Here is an 18,623-nt window from a genome sequence, read left to right on the forward strand (position 1 = left end):
AGGAAAAGGTGATGATGGAATAAAACAAATAGTTATATGGACGAAAAGTTTATCGCAAACTATAGTTTGGATGAAATGAATCTACGATAAAAATTATTATTTTATTTTAATTAAACAAGCATGAGAATGTTTCGTTTATAAAGACCTTAGATGACTAGCACATGATACGTAATATTTTTATATAAATACAACTTGTTTCATGTAGTGTTTATAAAACTGTTAATTGTTATAACATAGTGGGTATTCCCAGTGCAAATACCATCAGGCGCTGGGCGACCCCCCCACAAAACTCACTGTCGAGCCAGGGAAGTGAGCAGTCTATAAGAGAATTTCTCCCCGAAAAAAAAAAAAAAAAAAACAGGTGACTAGCACATGATATGTATTTTTTTATATAAATACAACTTATTCCATGTATTGTTGATAAAATTGTTAATTGTTATAATACCCTACGTCTGTACCATCGATCGATTCATTACAACCACATCCGTAATGCTCACACTAGCCTTACAATGCAACTAATCCGCGGTGAAGCCTTCAATTAAAACAATACGTCTAATAAGGATATAACTTATATTTTTCATATATTTTTAAGCCATCATGTTCCTCGCAACACATCCTTGATACAGAAACGAGGTTCAATATAATGAAGAATCTTTGAAGCAATTTCAAAATTCAATTTCTCAAATTTCGTACCTCGTTTCATCTATTTTCTTAATTTATTTTTTATTAAAAAAAAATATTTTTTTTTTTTTCAATTCTCCATAAACAATAATTGATAATTAGAAAAATCATCCGCTTTAAGATCATTATAATATGTTATTATGTTAAAGATCGAAGGAATCATTCATCCCATAGACATAACTCAAAGCAATCTGAATCGCCTTTGTTTTCAAATCTGTAATCCGTACAGCTGTACTAATTTATTGTAGGTTCTTGATTGACCATTACGTCACAAATAAAATACCTGACATCTCAGATTATTCAGCTCATTTCTATCGTTACGAAAACTTACATTAATATCACTTTAATATCTATTTTATGATTCCCGTGTAATATTTAAGATCCCCTTTACGTATTCAATCAATGACAAAGCTCGAGTCATTCTCATGTGTAAAGGGTTTATTGCAATACTGGCATTAATTTTCTCAATTAAAAGTTCTCTTAATTAAGAGTTAGATTTATACGTCCAGAATTAAACCTAAAGAAATGTAATATATATTTATTAATCAATATAATTTATAGATGTATTTATAACTTATTAGTTTATTTATTAAAAATATTTATCAAAAATGTAATACAGATATCAGAGGTAATACAAATTAGTTGTTTTTAAGAAGAGTAACGTTACGTCAGCATTACTGATGTCACCAATGGCTTTCTTCTCGACTATCGTCAGGGTCCGGGATATTTAAGATAGCCGTGTAGACGGTTTAACGAATCGTTTATTTCGAAGAGGTCCGCTCGTTAAGCGGCTCGAGCGAGAGTCTTTTTAATCTATACCCTCACATCTATTTATACCAACCGACAATCATTGTTGTGACAGCTCTTGCAGAGGCGGCTACGCAGGTGGTGATGCAATTGAGTGGTGACACCTGATAATTTTAAGTACTCTTAATTATTATTAACTACGCAAATAAAAAATATTCGCTACTATATAGAATATAAATTTAGAAGCTTTTATCTTATTTATAGGAAACGGTAAGCATTTTGTTATTTTATTTTTAAAATAAACGTATAATCCTAACAAGAGAAATCAAAAGTTGATTTCAAAGATCAGGTAAATGTGTTATGGATAATTTTAATGCGAGAGTAGATGAGGATATTGACAGAGGAAAGCACAAAATTGCCTCCTGAAGTGTGGAAAATGTGGAAATATGGAATTTTTTTCTTGTGAAATGTGTGCTGCAAAACAAACTGGTTGTGAGTTTTCTAGCACATAAATGCCACAAACTAGAGAAGGCATCATGTAGAAGAATCACCACAGTGACGAATTGGCGACCAGCAATCAATTGCTGGAGGTATGGAGCTATCGCAATGCCAGCGGAGACAATGACCTCCATTTTCTCCCGGAGTGGAAATCAGAGATCCCTAAAAGCTTCAAAATGTTATAATTCTAAAACCTGGGTATGAAATGTATGGTGAAATAACTCTTTCTATTTTGAAATTTAAAAAAAATCTAGAATATACCCTTGAAAACTAAAATGATACAAAAACTCTCTCCCTAAACCTGTTATTAAAACGATACTGCCTGTCGGCTATGAGTAATGAAGAGTAAGAAATTATTGATGCAATACTTCGCATATACTAGCGAACCCGACAAAAACCGTTGAAAAAAATTGTTAACGACCCAAGAAGAGTTGTAATTGACTTAGCAGATACGAAATTTAAGTTATCTGGTCTCCGAAAACAGCCACAACCACGAGTACTACATTTGAGTTAGATCTTTCTAACACCAAACAAGCAAGCGGCTCTTCTATTCAATAATGTAACTGGAGAGTGGATGGTCAGTTGCGAGCCGTAGAGCGTAGCTAGAGCAGGACCAACGCTGATCCTGTGCATTTAAGATCAATAACAACTCTCTAGATAGATAATCGAAGATTTGAAGCCCATGCAGTGACAGTCTGATATGATATAGATCGTGATAAATTTGTTAATATCAAAATGTGTAGGCATACAACAGCAATAATTACCAATAATTTATTAAAATAAAAAAGCTAGACAACCTATTATACACTGTGATTCCTTCTAAGGTAAAATCTTGCAAACAGATTAACAATAATAAACACATCGTTAATATATTTAGAGGTATCGACCAAACAGACAGTGTGGCGTCATGTTTACTCTATTTAAATGATCTTTATTCTAACATAGTATTTAAAGAGTATGACATCATAACTGACGTCACCCAATCTTTTATTCTTGATTATCGTCAGGGTCTCATGGTATCGAAGGTAACCTCGTAGAGGGTTTGCCTAATCCTTTATTTCAAAGAGGTCCGACCGCTGCAACGTCTCGAGTAAGATTGTTTTTAATCCGTACCCTCGCCTCTTTTTATACCAACCAAAACTCATTGTTGTGACACATTCATAAGTGGCTACGCAGGTGGTTACGCAGGTGACACCTGATAATTTTAACACTCCATAATTATTGATTATTCAAATAGGAATTGCGTCAACGTGTACAAAAATCAGTAAATAAACAGTTATGATTGTTGATTTCTTTTTTCTCTTTAATAAAAGATAAACTCTAATTTTTACTGCATACTAGCTTTGGCTACAAACATATACGGCAGTATAGTTTTGAAACATTAGCTATGTGTCATATGATATTTGGTAAATTCACCCAAAGATCCATCTGCTCTTTATTTGATATGTCTATTGTATTGACTTCATTCAATAAGTATTAGGTTGAAGCATATTGTTCTGGTGTATATATAACATACGTAAAACTATCTGATATTATAACTAAACAACGTTAACGAAAATAATGCCTGATAACGACGGTAAAAAAATTCCATATCCATCAGAGTCACATTGGAATATGCACATGTCTCTTTGCCATAACGTTTTCAAATTATTAATTTATCTTTGCTTTAACCTTTTTAATTTTAACATTTAATATATACCCTTTATTTATATATTAAATATCCGAATCAACTGAAACAATATAACATGGCATATTTGATCTCGCTGTGATATTGCAACGCGATATAATAGTTGGCTGCACGTTTATTAGGCATTGTTTATAGCACTGAAAACGAAATAACACGTGAAACACGCTTTGATTTAGTATTTATACACAAACAAACCTTAATATACCATGAAACAGCGAGATGATAATCATCGCTGAGCCACAGTTGTTGCCTACATAACACACATAAATGTAATCTGAATATATTTACAATCAGATTGTATTTGATAAATGTGACAGACAATGTTATTTCAAGATACAATGGATGAAAAATAACATACCGTATGTGTCATAAATAATAGAAACGTGAGCAGGTGCTACGTCCGCCGGCACATAATTACAAATACTTCGAGAAATTCACGTCCTTTATTAAAAGATATATATTTTTCAAACCGATCGATAATTATTTTCAATCAAATGATATATATGTTTTATAGAAAATTGTGAATTTTTCAATCTCTTAAAACTTTGTGGAGAAGAAATATGGTCCATAGTTACTAAATCTATCGGTATACCATTGTATTATTAGTAAAACTAGTAGATCAGACGCGAGATTCCGTATAAAAAGCAGAAGTGAAGGTGACATTTATTCCTCCGTCTGTAATCCTTGAACCAGCAGGGGCAGAGGGACCCCTAAACCTACACCTGGGTCGCAAGTCCCAGGCACTGTTGAAGCTCCGGTCCCTGCACCGCATGGACCCGGCACTCTCACGGTGAATCCATTGAATGCTAAGAGGCTTCGTCTCTACCAATACAAACAAGTGGACTAATGTGAAAAGAACTTAACCAGGTATTCACACAGAAGCCAAGAAAGTCTAGCTGTAGACGTTCAGACCACATCTATAAAGAAACCAGAATACTTGACGTACAGTGTATGGTCTGCTGGTCGATGGTTATTGCAATGATGGCACAATAGTACAATTGCAACCTAACTTCTAGATGCAAATATGCTAGCTATGCTATACTAGCCCCACAGCTTACAGGGCGAGCTTGCAACATAAGACAACATTCCCGGCTATTCATTCATATTACAACGACTAAATTACTTTATTGTCCACAGCTTTCCAAAAACATTTGATGTAAATGTTTTAATGAAACAACTCTTCTTTATTATATCATATACTTTCAAAAATTTAGTCTGATAAATCATTCGTTAAGTAACTGAAAATAGACGCTCAAAGCATATTAATGTCTGCCAACGTTTATGTGCGACACAAGGAGCAAGACTAAACGGCTACTCAGTAAACAGAGAGTGCACTAAACCCTGAACGCTCCACACTTGAGATTAGCTTTGACATAACTTGTGCGTGACAAAAAGACTTGTATTAAAGGTGTGGTCTTCTTAAACATATATATATATATATATATATATATATATATATATATTTAATCTAATAATCGTCTTTGCGAACTCAGTTAATAAATTTGTATTTATTATCTTAAAATTAATAAAAAAACTTTTTCAATTCCTCATTTAATGTGTTTTAATTGCAGCCGATTCGTAAACAGAAAACAAAATGGTCACTAAATTATCGCAATATTTATTGATGTATTATTTTTATAATTTTTTATTGCTTTAAATAAAATATTTATATCACTTTGAATATATATGAATTTTCATGTAAAATCTATATAATCTTTCAGTCCCCAAAACTGGCAGTTGGTATTAACGTGATTTAATAACTTTAACAATTTTTTTCTGATCGATTTTGTCTGACCTGATGATAATTACTTTGTCGTTGCCGTGTAATTTTGAGATCGATGAAATAAAAATATACGCAAATTAATTATATTAAATAACAAAAACAAATAAATTTATTTTACTTAAACATGACATAAATACACTGTTCTTAAATATATTGTATGTTTTATCAAATTGAACAAGGCCTTTCCTATTAATAAAATATACATATATATATTAATTAATTTATATTATATTCGGTTTTTATGAACATAATACAATCAAACTTTTGTTTCATATGATGCTTTGCAATGTATAGAGGTTAGATCTTTTTTAATGATAAATTTTTACAAAATCAACGAGAATATGTCGATACCAGTTGAGTTCATAAGATGTTTATAATGCAGCAGTTCGTAGTTAGGATCGATAGCAATTAAATGGACTTTTATGTGACACAGAAAAAATTCCCCTGATAAATACAGTCAGCCAGTATAAGCACATAGTCCTATGTAAAAACAATTAATTAAGGCCTAGTTCCTAATTTATAAACTTCATATTTTATTACCACAAAGCGCCAGACTGACAGTTCCCTCTGTTAGCATTTAGTGTGGTACATTGTAAGACGAGATCTGGAACGGCGTTAGATGAGAAACAATTTAAATTTGTCCACGTGTCTTTGCAGTAGTTGTAACAAAACTTTAAAACTATATATATTAATTAATTATTTTTTTAAAATGGATGGCAGGATATGTCTATCCAATTTACAATTACTCAAATTATTTAAGAAAATAGACGATTTCCTCATTCTCATATTAAGTTATTTGATAGCGTTGTCTTTACTACGTATTAAAGTAAATTTAAATGATTTTTTAATATTTTTCAGTAGAAATTTCGGGGATGATTGTAATAAAAAATTATAGTTATTTAAATAGTTTGGAGTGATTAAATATAAATATAAAAACAACGCTTACGCGGGGACAGAGTCTTATTGTAAGAGCCAACACAGTCGCCTTGCCTCGGTAAGGCTGTAGAGTAGGTGAACACACGCGAGTATAAGTAGAGCTGGCAAAGTGCCTTACAATAATTCTATATGATAAATAAATAAATAAATATTAATACGTATAACAAAAGTAAAACAACGTATAGCTTAACTTACGAATTGTTTTATTATTAAAGTACACAAATAAATTAAGTTGTTGTGTCTATTCGTAATTTCAAAACAGCTTTTCAGTGAATGCATATAAACCTTAATTGAAGAAGCATTTAGGTAAAGTCATAAGGGTTGACTCTACTGCTTGTAAAAAATAGGTTCTCAATTTGATTTATTACGCAATTTCGCTTCGAATTATAGGACAACGACTTAGGATAGTTCTAGTACCATTGCCAAGTTAGCCAGAGGCTTCTTTAGAAAATCAAATAAAATCTCATAAGGATGACCAGGTTTCCTTATTGAATTATGTTCTTATAAAATTTTATGACATGCATGCTCCGGCGGCCTGTTCGTGTGAAACACTCACCAGCTAGTTAGTTGACTACGGAGATTAAAAAACATAAGTAAGCAAGAATTTAAAGCAAGGACATATAGCACCCCGGTGACTGTAATTGGAAGACACAAACAGTAATACGTAATCGCTACAGTAAAATCTGTAAAAAAACAAGGCTGCCATCTTTAATTCTGTCACTAAACGAAAAAACTGGAAGTCGTAACATTTTCTTTAAAAAATTCTGAGTTGGCGTATCACATGAAGACAGTAACGCTCATAATTTAGATTTAAACCTGCTGAATCAGAATGTCTTCTTGTCTGTTGCTACAGACGATGCAACTGAAGCAGAAACATAGTATCATAGCTATTTCTATTTCGAAAATGACGTTGAAAAAAAAATAAGGGCAATAAAATCTAAAATGCTATTGGTCCGGACTGCATTAGTTGTAAGATCATCGTTCCTATACTTCCCTTTTTAACCTATATTTATAATTATGCCGTTATTACAAAAAAAAATCCAGCCGTTTTAAAAGACACCTACATTTTGCCATTACATAAACACCATAAGCTATATCCTACTATTATCGCTTATACTCTGCTATCCGGTTTTGTCCACCATTAATTAAGTAATTTCCTTTTACGATAAAATTTTTCAATCCCTTCCAATCCGGTTTCAGTTCATATCATTGTACAACTACTGATTCAGTAAATAAAACAAGTGATATTAGGAAAATTAAACAGAAACAACTATTCACAGGATAGGTCTTATTTGACTCCACTAATACATTTTATACTGTGGATTTGAAATTCCCTAAACATATCACCTGACATCACTGACTGCTTTCACTGATCCCTATGCAGACGTTAGTAGAGAGTCACCGTAAAAAACTCCTTCTCTCACAGGTCCGTGGTCAGAGCCGGGTACCACAAAGTGGCATTTTATCTCCTATACTATTCACATTGGTCAAAATCACATTGTCAAAAAAATCAAATTATTACTTATCTCTTCTAATTGTTTGCTGACAAATTCAAAATTTACACTCAGAATTCCTTCAAGGTTATTTAGTAAGTCATAGAACAAATAATTCTAACTTGCGAGAACTAAATTACGGCAAGTCTTGCTACTAGCTTGTTCCAACTACAAATATCTCACAAGTCTGAATATTTTCTTTTTCAAATTTGTTTTTATTTCTTCGACTCGAATCTAAGAACAATATTTGCAGTGCCGATTTATATACGATAATTAAACATACAATTTTATATGAAAACCAATTAATCCTAATAAACTAAAGCTACATCAACAGCGCTGTGCTCGACGCCCTTCAGATCACAAATCTTAAAAATAATGTACATAATAATTGTATTATTAAAAATAAATCATGTGTTTATCATCAATGTACATATTATAAAATAAAGTCCCTCGCCGTGTATGTCTGTCTGTTCGCAATAAACGGAAAAACTACAGACAAATTATCAAACAATTATCACCACTCGATAGCGTGATTCTCGAGGAAGGTTTAAGTATATAATTTGTTAAGTTTTTGTATTTACTTGTGTGTAAATTAAAGATATTTGTTGAAGATGTCGGGAAAACATGAGCCGTTTGAGAGCTTTTAAAGAAAACGGTGCCTAAAGTCTTTGAGATATAACAAAACATTGTATGGCATATATCTATACCTTAAGGATAACATACTATATCCATTTTACAACTTTTAAAATTTGGCATTCTTAAAGCGTTTATTGGAAAGCTATTTACATAGATACGATATTAAGACTTATCAAAATAAATTGCCTCGTTTTCAAGCCTACATCAGTATCTGTAAATATTTTTTTAAATCATATAAATCGGGCGCACCATTTAAAAGTTATCATAATATAAGTTTAATAGTTCTCAAAATTAGATAGGCTATTTTATATTTTTTGTAAAGAGCTTGTGCGAACCTGGGGCTGGCACCTAGTTATAAATAAATTACACTTTAATAACATGACAATAACTTTACTATATGTTCGCTGTCACTTCCTTCGTTGTCTACCCTCAATTATCAAAGTTCCACGTATTTGCATTCACGCACCAAGTCCATCTTGAAATCAGGCATTTTGTATTTAAAACTTTCAATAAAGGAATTTTTGATACTATATCCGTGTTATATATAGGGATATATATTTAATTTCAGATTTTGTCACATTTGGTAGTTAATAGTTAGGCTTCGCTTATTCATTTTCACACACTTCTTCGATCACTTTTTTTTTTTAGTTTTAACTTCAACTCATGGTCCACCAGCCTAAAGAGAACTTAACCCGAATAAATACGTCCATTCGAAAACGCGAAGTCGTTGTTTATTGCTCATCTTACAATTAGGAAAATCTCTACGAGATATTTGAACGTACAGTGAAATGCCAACACAAGAAGCGGTATTTAAATTACCCGGTGACTTCTTCATACACCTGATCACTAAACTATAATTAAATACTGTCGGGTTGGTTGAGAATTACCAAATCGCTAATATTATGGTCTGTGCCAAGAAACGTTACGTAGATGATTATCGTTTAGCCACAGTTGTCGCCTCCGTAATATGCGTTAAGTTAACCGGTACATATATTCCGTCACATATTCAAATGCATATGACAGAAAATACAGTTTTAACGTACAATAGATGAAAAATTACGTCGCACATTTGTAGTGAATAATACAAACGTGCGCAGTTGTTGTCCGTCCGTCCGTAAGTTATTACAGTTCCTTCGGAAAATTCACGTGTTTTATTCATATAATTTTCATTTTCATTCATTTCAAATACATATAACAGCACAGATATCTCCGTTACATCAAGTTTATAAATCTAACTAGAAATTGGTTTAAAAATCATCCCAAATATGATTTTTTTATAATAGAGTTGACGCAAAACTCACCCGGGATTAATATTACCACAGTAAAAGGATTGCGTAACTGTTATATTCTTCGAACTAATTGAATCTCGTCTAAGTTATAACCGTGTTCCCGCTCTGGTTACTAATTCTGTTTAATCCTGACTTTAACCCACGACGAAAAAAAAAAAGGTGTTATAAGTTTAAATCTACGTGTGAATGTGTTTGTGTGTGTGTTGTGTATGAGTGTGTGTGTGTCTGTGGTATCCTAGCTCTCAAAGGGATCGTCCGATTTAGATGCGGTTTTCTTCATATCAAGCCAGTTTCCACGCTCAGGTTCTTAGCTATCTTTAATAAATAACCATAGTTAGATATTTTTATCAAACTACCATTTGCGGAACCATTTGTAAAATATTTAAAAAGCAATAGAATTTTTTTCGTACTCATGGATATTGGCCATTTAAATCAGAAATAAAATGAATTTAACACAAACATTAGTGTTATACACAATAACAAAAACAAATAAATTTATTTTACTTAAACATAACATAAATACACTGTTCTTAAATATATTGTATGTTTTATCAAATTGAACAAGGCCTTTCCTATTAATAATATATATATCGGATTTTATTATAAATTCATTATTTTAAAGACAGGACGCCAGCCTCGCTGACGTCTCTAATGTCACTTGTTTCAGTAAGTTCCAGATATTTTAAAATGAAACTTCAATTCTTCTAAATGTTCTTGTATTTCTCGAAGGTTCTTTATGCTCCGCACTCGCTAAACTCTGCAGTCCCCTGTCGTGCGTCCAGACGTCATATTTAAACCAGAATTCAAACATAGTTCTATTCTCTTTGATTTCGTTTTACTTTTAACAATAGTAACGACGACCAATAAGGTGTTATAATAATTGGTGCCAGTTATTTTCATGTTGCATCCGTCGTTGAAGCTGCTTGCGCCGACATATATATATATATTAATTAATTTATATAATATTCGCTTTTTATGAACATAATACAATCAAGCTTTTGTTTCATATGATGCTTTGCAATGTATAGAGGTTAGATTTTTTTTTGCTCATAAATTTTTACAAAATCAACGAGAATAAGTCAATACCAGATGAGTTCTTAAGATTTTTAAAATGCAGCAGTTTATAGTTAGGATCGGTAGAAATTTAATGGACTTTTATGTGACACAGAAAAAAATCCCCTGATAAATACAGTCAGCCAGTATAAGCACATAGTCCTATGTAAAAACAATTAATTAAGGCTTGGTTCCTAATTTATAAACTTCATATTTTATTACCACAAAGCGTAAGACTGACAGTTCACTCTGTAAACATTTAGTGTGGTACATCATAAGACGAGATCTGGAACGGCGTTAGATAAGAAACAATTTAAGAACAAATTTGTCCACGTGTCTTTGCAGTAGTTGTAACAAAACTTTAAAACTATATACATATATTAATTAATTATTTTTTTAAAATGGATGGCAGGATATGTCTATCCAATTTACAATTACTCAAATTATTTAAGAAAATAGACGATTTCCTCATTCTCATATTAAGTTATTTGATATAATTGTCTTTACTACGTGTTAAAGTAACTTTATATTGTTTTTTAATATTTTTCACGAGAAATTTCGGAGATGATTGTAATAAAAAATTATAGTTATTTAAATAGTTTGGAGTGATTAAATATAAATATAAAAACAACACTTACGTGAGGAGAGAGTCTTATTGTGAGAGCCAACACAGTCGCCTTGCCTCGGTAAGGCTGTAGAGTAGGTGAACACACGCGAGTATAAGTAGAGCTGGCAAAGTGCCTTACAATAATTCTATATGATAAACAAATAAATAAATAAGTATTAATACGTATAACAAAAGTAAAATAACGTATAGCTTAACTTGCGAATTGTTTTATTATCAAAGTACACAAATAAATTAAGTAGTTGTGTCTATTCGTAATTTCAAACAGCTTTTCAGTGAATGCATATAAAACTTAATTAAAGAAACATTTAGGTAAAGTCATAAGGGTTGACTCTGGTTAATTTTAAACTGCTTGTAAAAAACTGGAGGTTCTCAATTCGATGTATTACGCAATTTCGCTTCGAATTATAGGACAACGACTTAGGATAGTTCTAGTACCATTGCCAAGTCAGACAGAGGCTTCTTTAGAAAATCAAATAAAATCTCATAAGGATGACCAGGTTTCCTTATTAAATTATGTTCTTATAAAATTTTATGACATGCATGCTCCGGCGGCCTGTTCGTGTGAAACACTCACCAGCTAGTTAGTTGACTACGGAGATTAAAAAACATAAGTAAGCAAGAATTTAAAGCAAGGACATATAGCACCCCGGTGACAGTAATTGGAAGGCACACGCAGTAATACGTAATCGCTACAGTAAAATCTGTAAAAAACAAGGCTGCCATCTTCAATTCTGTCACTAAACGAAAAAACTGGAAGTCCTGACATCTTCTTTAAAAAATTCTGAGTTGGCGTATCACATGAAGACAGTAACGCTCACAATTTAGATTTAAACCTATATTTATAATTATGCCATTATTCCAAAAAATTTCCAACCGTTTTAAAAGACAGTTACATTTTTCCATTACATAAAAACCATACGCTATATCCTACTATTATCCCTTATACTCTGCTGTCCGGTTTTGTCCACCATTAATTAAGTAATTTCCTTTTACGATAAAATTTTTCAATCCCTTCCAATCCGGTTTCAGTTCGTATCATTGTACAACTACTGATTCAGTAAATAAAACAAGTGATATTAGGAAAATTAAACAGAAACAACTATTCACAGGATAGGTCTTATTTGACTCCACTAATACATTTTATACTGTGGATTTGAAATTCCCTAAACATGTCACCTGACATCACTGACTGCTTTCACCGATCCCTATGCAGACGTTAGTAGAGAGTCACCGTAAAAAACTCCTTCTCTCATAGGTCCATGGTCAGAGCCGGGTTCCACAAAGTGGCATTTTATCTCCTATACTATTCACATTGGTCAAAATCACATTGTCAAAAAAATCAAAGTATTACTTGTCTCTTCTAATTGTTTGCTGACAAATTCAAAATTTACACTCAGAATTCCTTCAAGGTTATTCAGTAAGTCATAGAACAAATAATTCTAACTTGCGAGAACTAAATTACTGCAACTCTTGCTAATAGTTTGTTCCAACTAGCAATTTCTCAAAAGTCTGAATATTTTTTTTTCAAATTTATTTTTATTTCTTTGACTCGAATCTAAGAACAATATTTGCAGTGCCGATTTATATACTATAATTACACATAAAATTTTATATGAAAACCAATTAATCCTAATAAACTAAAGCTACATCAACAGCGCTGTGCTCGACACCCTTCAGATCACAAATCTTAATAATAATGTACATAACAATTGTATTATTAAAAATAAATCATGTGTTTATCATCAATGTACATACATATTATATAACAAGTCCCTCGCCGCGTCTGTCTGTTCGCGATAGACGGAAAAACTACTGACAAATCAAACAGTTATCACCACTCGATAGCGTGATTCTCGAGGAAGGTTTAAGTATATAATTTGTTAAGTTTTTGTATTTACTTGTGTGTAAATTAACGATATTTGTTGAAGATGTCGGGAAAACATGAACCGTCTGAGAGCTTTTAACGAAAACGCTGCGTAAAGTCTTTGGGATATAACAAAATAATTTATGGTAGAATTGTATATCTTATATAGGTCTACAGAAAAGTCCGTCGTGGCATATATCTATACCTTAAGGATAACATACTATATCCATTTTACAACTTTTAAAATTTGGCATTCCTAAAGCGTTTATGGGAAAGCTATTACATAAATACGGTATTAAATCTTATCAAAATAAATTACTTAGTTTTCAAGCCTACATCAGTATCTGTAAATAATTTTTTAAATCATATAAATCGGGCGTACCATTTGAAAGTTATCATTATATAAGTTTAATAAATCTCAAAATTAGATAGGCTATTTTATATTTTTTGTAAAGAGCTTGTGCGAACCTGGGGCTGGCACCTAGTTATAAATAAATTACACTTTAATAACATGACAATAACTTTACTATATGTTCGCTGTCACTTCCTTCGTCGTCTACCCTCAATTATCAAAGTTCCACGTATTTGCATTCACGCACCAAGTCCATCTTGAAATCAGGCATTTTGTATTAAAAAAATTTTATAAAGGAATTTTCGATATTGTATCCGTGTTATATAAAGGGATTTATATTTAATTTCAGATTTTGTCACATTTGGTAGTAATAGTTAGGCTTCGCTTATTCATTTTCACATACTTCTTCGATCACTTTTTTTTGTTTTAACTCTACGCCATGATCCACCAGCCTAAAGAGAACTTAACCCGAATAAATACGTCCATTCGAAAACGCGAAGTCGTTGTTTATTGCTCATCTTACAATTAGGAAAATCTCTACGAGATATTTGAACGTACAGTGAAATGCCAACACAAGAAGCGGTATTTAAATTACCCGGTGACTTCTTCATACACCTGATCACTAAACTATAATTAAATACTGTCGGGTTGGTTGAGAATTACCAAATCGCTAATATTATGGTCTGTGCCAAGAAACGTTACGTAGATGATTATCGTTTAGCCACAGTTGTCGCCTCCGTAATATGCGTTAAGTTAACCGGTACATATATTCCGTCACATATTCAAATGCATATGACAGAAAATACAGTTTTAACGTACAATAGATGAAAAATTACGTCGCACATTTGTAGTGAATAATACAAACGTGCGCAGTTGTTGTCCGTCCGTCCGTAAGTTATTACAGTTCCTTCGGAAAATTCACGTGTTTTATTCATATAATTTTCATTTTCATTCATTTCAAATACATATAACAGCACAGATATCTCCGTTACATCAAGTTTATAAATCTAACTAGAAATTGGTTTAAAAATCATCCCAAATATGATTTTTTTATAATAGAGTTGACGCAAAACTCACCCGGGATTAATATTACCACAGTAAAAGGATTGCGTAACTGTTATATTCTTCGAACTAATTGAATCTCGTCTAAGTTATAACCGTGTTCCCGCTCTGGTTACTAATTCTGTTTAATCCTGACTTTAACCCACGACGAAAAAAAAAAGGTGTTATAAGTTTAAATCTACGTGTGAATGTGTTTGTGTGTGTGTTGTGTATGAGTGTGTGTGTGTCTGTGGTATCCTAGCTCTCAAAGGGATCGTCCGATTTAGATGCGGTTTTCTTCATATCAAGCCAGTTTCCACGCTCAGGTTCTTAGCTATCTTTAATAAATAACCATAGTTAGATATTTTTATCAAACTACCATTTGCGGAACCATTTGTAAAATATTTAAAAAGCAATAGAATTTTTTTCGTACTCATGGATATTGGCCATTTAAATCAGAAATAAAATGAATTTAACACAAACATTAGTGTTATACACAATAACAAAAACAAATAAATTTATTTTACTTAAACATAACATAAATACACTGTTCTTAAATATATTGTATGTTTTATCAAATTGAACAAGGCCTTTCCTATTAATAATATATATATCGGATTTTATTATAAATTCATTATTTTAAAGACAGGACGCCAGCCTCGCTGACGTCTCTAATGTCACTTGTTTCAGTAAGTTCCAGATATTTTAAAATGAAACTTCAATTCTTCTAAATGTTCTTGTATTTCTCGAAGGTTCTTTATGCTCCGCACTCGCTAAACTCTGCAGTCCCCTGTCGTGCGTCCAGACGTCATATTTAAACCAGAATTCAAACATAGTTCTATTCTCTTTGATTTCGTTTTACTTTTAACAATAGTAACGACGACCAATAAGGTGTTATAATAATTGGTGCCAGTTATTTTCATGTTGCATCCGTCGTTGAAGCTGCTTGCGCCGATATATATATATATATTAATTAATTTATATAATATTCGCTTTTTATGAACATAATACAATCAAGCTTTTGTTTCATATGATGCTTTGCAATGTATAGAGGTTAGATTTTTTTTTGCTCATAAATTTTTACAAAATCAACGAGAATAAGTCAATACCAGATGAGTTCTTAAGATTTTTAAAATGCAGCAGTTTATAGTTAGGATCGGTAGAAATTTAATGGACTTTTATGTGACACAGAAAAAAATCCCCTGATAAATACAGTCAGCCAGTATAAGCACATAGTCCTATGTAAAAACAATTAATTAAGGCTTGGTTCCTAATTTATAAACTTCATATTTTATTACCACAAAGCGTAAGACTGACAGTTCACTCTGTAAACATTTAGTGTGGTACATCATAAGACGAGATCTGGAACGGCGTTAGATAAGAAACAATTTAAGAACAAATTTGTCCACGTGTCTTTGCAGTAGTTGTAACAAAACTTTAAAACTATATACATATATTAATTAATTATTTTTTTAAAATGGATGGCAGGATATGTCTATCCAATTTACAATTACTCAAATTATTTAAGAAAATAGACGATTTCCTCATTCTCATATTAAGTTATTTGATATAATTGTCTTTACTACGTGTTAAAGTAACTTTATATTGTTATTTAATATTTTTCACGAGAAATTTCGGAGATGATTGTAATAAAAAATTATAGTTATTTAAATAGTTTGGAGTGATTAAATATAAATATAAAAACAACACTTACGTGAGGAGAGAGTCTTATTGTGAGAGCCAACACAGTCGCCTTGCCTCGGTAAGGCTGTAGAGTAGGTGAACACACGCGAGTATAAGTAGAGCTGGCAAAGTGCCTTACAATAATTCTATATGATAAACAAATAAATAAATAAGTATTAATACGTATAACAAAAGTAAAATAACGTATAGCTTAACTTGCGAATTGTTTTATTATCAAAGTACACAAATAAATTAAGTAGTTGTGTCTATTCGTAATTTCAAACAGCTTTTCAGTGAATGCATATAAAACTTAATTAAAGAAACATTTAGGTAAAGTCATAAGGGTTGACTCTGGTTAATTTTAAACTGCTTGTAAAAAACTGGAGGTTCTCAATTCGATGTATTACGCAATTTCGCTTCGAATTATAGGACAACGACTTAGGATAGTTCTAGTACCATTGCCAAGTCAGACAGAGGCTTCTTTAGAAAATCAAATAAAATCTCATAAGGATGACCAGGTTTCCTTATTAAATTATGTTCTTATAAAATTTTATGACATGCATGCTCCGGCGGCCTGTTCGTGTGAAACACTCACCAGCTAGTTAGTTGACTACGGAGATTAAAAAACATAAGTAAGCAAGAATTTAAAGCAAGGACATATAGCACCCCGGTGACAGTAATTGGAAGGCACACGCAGTAATACGTAATCGCTACAGTAAAATCTGTAAAAAACAAGGCTGCCATCTTCAATTCTGTCACTAAACGAAAAAACTGGAAGTCCTGACATCTTCTTTAAAAAATTCTGAGTTGGCGTATCACATGAAGACAGTAACGCTCACAATTTAGATTTAAACCTATATTTATAATTATGCCATTATTCCAAAAAATTTCCAACCGTTTTAAAAGACAGTTACATTTTTCCATTACATAAAAACCATACGCTATATCCTACTATTATCCCTTATACTCTGCTGTCCGGTTTTGTCCACCATTAATTAAGTAATTTCCTTTTACGATAAAATTTTTCAATCCCTTCCAATCCGGTTTCAGTTCGTATCATTGTACAACTACTGATTCAGTAAATAAAACAAGTGATATTAGGAAAATTAAACAGAAACAACTATTCACAGGATAGGTCTTATTTGACTCCACTAATACATTTTATACTGTGGATTTGAAATTCCCTAAACATGTCACCTGACATCACTGACTGCTTTCACCGATCCCTATGCAGACGTTAGTAGAGAGTCACCGTAAAAAACTCCTTCTCTCATAGGTCCATGGTCAGAGCCGGGTTCCACAAAGTGGCATTTTATCTCCTATACTATTCACATTGGTCAAAATCACATTGTCAAAAAAATCAAAGTATTACTTGTCTCTTCTAATTGTTTGCTGACAAATTCAAAATTTACACTCAGAATTCCTTCAAGGTTATTCAGTAAGTCATAGAACAAATAATTCTAACTTGCGAGAACTAAATTACTGCAACTCTTGCTAATAGTTTGTTCCAACTAGCAATTTCTCAAAAGTCTGAATATTTTTTTTTCAAATTTATTTTTATTTCTTTGACTCGAATCTAAGAACAATATTTGCAGTGCCGATTTATATACTATAATTACACATAAAATTTTATATGAAAACCAATTAATCCTAATAAACTAAAGCTACATCAACAGCGCTGTGCTCGACACCCTTCAGATCACAAATCTTAATAATAATGTACATAACAATTGTATTATTAAAAATAAATCATGTGTTTATCATCAATGTACATACATATTATATAACAAGTCCCTCGCCGCGTCTGTCTGTTCGCGATAGACGGAAAAACTACTGACAAATCAAACAGTTATCACCACTCGATAGCGTGATTCTCGAGGAAGGTTTAAGTATATAATTTGTTAAGTTTTTGTATTTACTTGTGTGTAAATTAACGATATTTGTTGAAGATGTCGGGAAAACATGAACCGTCTGAGAGCTTTTAACGAAAACGCTGCGTAAAGTCTTTGGGATATAACAAAATAATTTATGGTAGAATTGTATATCTTATATAGGTCTACAGAAAAGTCCGTCGTGGCATATATCTATACCTTAAGGATAACATACTATATCCATTTTACAACTTTTAAAATTTGGCATTCCTAAAGCGTTTATGGGAAAGCTATTACATAAATACGGTATTAAATCTTATCAAAATAAATTACTTAGTTTTCAAGCCTACATCAGTATCTGTAAATAATTTTTTAAATCAT

The sequence above is a fragment of the Danaus plexippus genome, chromosome 20 (genome assembly GCF_018135715.1).
Source record: "Danaus plexippus chromosome 20, MEX_DaPlex, whole genome shotgun sequence".
Taxonomy (NCBI): Eukaryota; Metazoa; Arthropoda; class Insecta; order Lepidoptera; family Nymphalidae; genus Danaus; species Danaus plexippus.